The sequence below is a fragment of the Leiobunum rupestre genome, chromosome 7 (genome assembly GCF_980474605.1).
Source record: "Leiobunum rupestre chromosome 7, qqLeiRupe1.1.hap1, whole genome shotgun sequence".
Classification (NCBI taxonomy): domain Eukaryota; kingdom Metazoa; phylum Arthropoda; class Arachnida; order Opiliones; family Sclerosomatidae; genus Leiobunum; species Leiobunum rupestre.
In genome coordinates, this window is record NC_143390.1 from 15,956,283 (window position 1) to 15,959,609 (window position 3,327).

Below are 3,327 nucleotides of genomic sequence, written 5' to 3' on the forward strand. Positions count from 1 at the left end.
CTTTTGAAACACCCTGTATATATTTTTTTAATGTTAGAGTTACTCTATTTTGCAATTACGCTAAGTATTATATTTAACAGAATCTAGCTTTAGATACCGCATTATCTGTGAAAATAGTTAATTCCCGGCCAATAGCTCTTTATATAAAATACGAGAGGTCACGTGATTACGTTAGATTCATCGTGCCGTTAAAGTTAATAACGCTTTTTATACATAACAAATTTCTGACTTTCATAAAGTTACACTACTCTCCCAATGAAATTCAAAAAAGTTATTTAAGCTTGCCCAACTTGTCACTTTTTCAAGTCGTATTTATCAGTGAAAAAGACGTCTATTTTTTTCGCGCCAACGCTATTTGCACGTTTTCGGTGACGCTCTACAATTTTCTTATAGCACCTAGCGGTTAAAATTTAAATTTTCGAAAAACGTGAAAATATTTTTCGATTTAGATACAATTTTGGTAGAAAGTGTCCCCCGGCACGTTTAATGTACAGTACAAATTTCAACTTTCTAGAAAACATAGTTTTTGAAAACAATCACTTTTTCGAGCAAAAAAACACCCTGTATATTATTTTATAGAAAGAGCTAATCGCAGGACCAAAATCTAGTTTAAATTTCCTTTAGGATAAAGCTCCTATACTATCTAAAATTAATTTTACTTACCTATACTCAGCTGCAACCTTAGAAGGGTGTAAATTTTAGTACAGATATGTAGTTAAGGTAAATAAGCTACTGGAATTTCAAATTTGTTCGGTCTACCGTTGTTTTTATGCACGTGTTACCTTTAACGATTAAACTAAATATTAATTGGGATTTATTTAAAAGATATAAATCATATTAGAAATATATAAATATTTAAAAATAACAATTAATTTTTAACACTTAAGGCGGATGCACACATAGCCTTCGCGCGCGAAATTTCGCTGGCAAATCGCGTCGCGTCACGTGACTTAAATAGAATGGACGTCATGGCGCATGGGTGCGTGCCCGAAAATTCGCAGGCGAAATCGCTTGCGAACCGTATGTGTGTTTGGGCCTTTACGGTCAAAATGTGCCTCCAGGGTAGGTAATGACTTCATTTAAAATTATTCAGATACCACGAATACACGCGAGTAGACTTGTAAAATGTAAATGAAACCGTAAAGCGACCAAATTTGAAATACCAGCTGACATTTTATCGTTAATAGAGTGGCAATCGAGGGTCGGACATTCACCAAAAACCTGTAGGGGATTTGGAAATCCGGGATTTCATGTTGGATTTCAAGATTTATCGTCGGATTTTTGCGATTTTTCGCTGAATTTCAAGATTTCAGGTCGGATTTCGAGATTTCTCGCTGGAATTCAGGATTTAACGTCGGATTTCGATATTTATCGTCAGATTCCGGAATTTCAATATTTCGCGTCAGATTTCTGGATTTCTTGCCAGATTTCGAGATTTCGCGTCAGATTTCTGGATTGCTTGCCGGATTTCGAGATTTCGCGTTATATTTCTGAATTTCTTGCCGGATTTCGAGATTTAGCGTCAGATTTCTGGATTTCTTGCCGGATTCCGAGATTTCTTGGAAAGTGTACGGGATTTCTTTGAATGTCCGACCCCTCGGTGGCAAAATCCTTCAGTTATTTGTACTACAATTTACAGCATTCAAAGCTCTAAAACCCTTTTCAGATGAGGCTTATAACAAACCAATTAAGACTCCGTTTATTTAACCTAAACTGTACTGAAAAAAAATAACTGATATTCCATTAAACCAGTTTTATAGGCCTCGTCTGAAAAGGGGTATAAAGGTGCCTCTGACCTTTTTGTAATTACATCGCGTCTAAACACATTTTGGTTCACGCTAATCGCTATTACCAAACTGTAAAATTGAGTAGCTAAAACAAGGGTTTAATATGGGTGGGGGAAAAAAACACAATTGCCGTCTTGGGTGGAAGTAGTATGATTTATAAGATAGTTTAATCAAGATTCCCGTGGTAGGAAAAAAAACCCTCTTCAGCTACAGTGTTGGGCCTATAAACTGTTTTTTGACGGATTGCGTGTGCACCCTTAAACTACTAGATGTACGAGAAACTTCAATTTTGGTACCGACTATTTTTTCACCTATAAATCTTGGTTTATTTCTCATCCTTCTTTTACGGCTACTGGCACTAGCTAGGGTGTCTGGTCGTGACACGTTGGCTACGGATGCCAAGAATATCGGATAAAAAGAGAAGAAAGATCGAAAAAAAGAACTTGTATCGACGGGATTTTTACGTATACGTGGTCATCTCGAGAGATAGTAACATGGTGGATTTGTTTCTGGCGTTGGTAATCCCTTTTCCCTCTTCCGCAGACCATGCACGTCATATTGATGTATTTTTATACCCCTTGTCTTTTACTTTTTGCTAGAGAGCTACTCCCAAATCTTGATAATCCGTGATATTTAATATCTACTTCAATTAAGTTGGGAAGATTTGAATCTCGGACCATTTATAATCAAAGGGACTCGTATCACCTTGTCAAAGAATAAAGAGGATATATGGGGGCGCCATTATGTGTTCGTTAACGTAAGCGTTTAAGGAACCTTTAAATGAAACTGATAAATTTTGGTGGCGCCATCATTTGTCTGTTAATGTAAACTTTTAAGGGACCTTTTAAATGAAACTGATAAATTTTGGTGGCGCCATCATTGGTCTGTTAATGTAAACTTTTAAGGAACTTTTTAAATGAAACTGATAAATTTTGGTGGCGCCATCATTGGTCTGTTAATGTAAACTTTTAAGGAACTTTTTAAATGAAACTGATAAATTTTGGTGGCGCCATCATTTGTCTGTTAATGTAAACTTTTAAGGGACCTTTTAAATGAAACTGATAAATTTTGGTGGCGCCATCATTTGTCTGTTAATGTAAACTTTTAAGGGACCTTTTAAATGAAACTGATAAATTTTGGTGGCGCCATCATTGGTCTGTTAATGTAAACTTTTAAGGAACTTTTTAAATGAAACTGATAAATTTTGGTGGCGCCATCATTTGTCTGTTAATGTAAACTTTTAAGGGACCTTTTAAATGAAACTGATAAATTTTGGTGGCGCCATCATTTGTCTGTTAATGTAAACTTTTAAGGGATCTTTTAAATGAAATTGAGAAGTTTTGCTGGGGCCATAAGTGCTCTGTTAGGAAGGGAGAAAAACAAAATTCGGAAAATGGCGGCAAGATTGCGGCCGCTACGCTACGTGTTGCCGCCATTTTTCCAAAATTTTCCCGCCGAGTTCGCGCTAAACTTCTTACAAGGATGCATGCGCGTTCATCCCTCCTACTTCGCCTCCATTCCTATCCTCCTTGGTTAATGT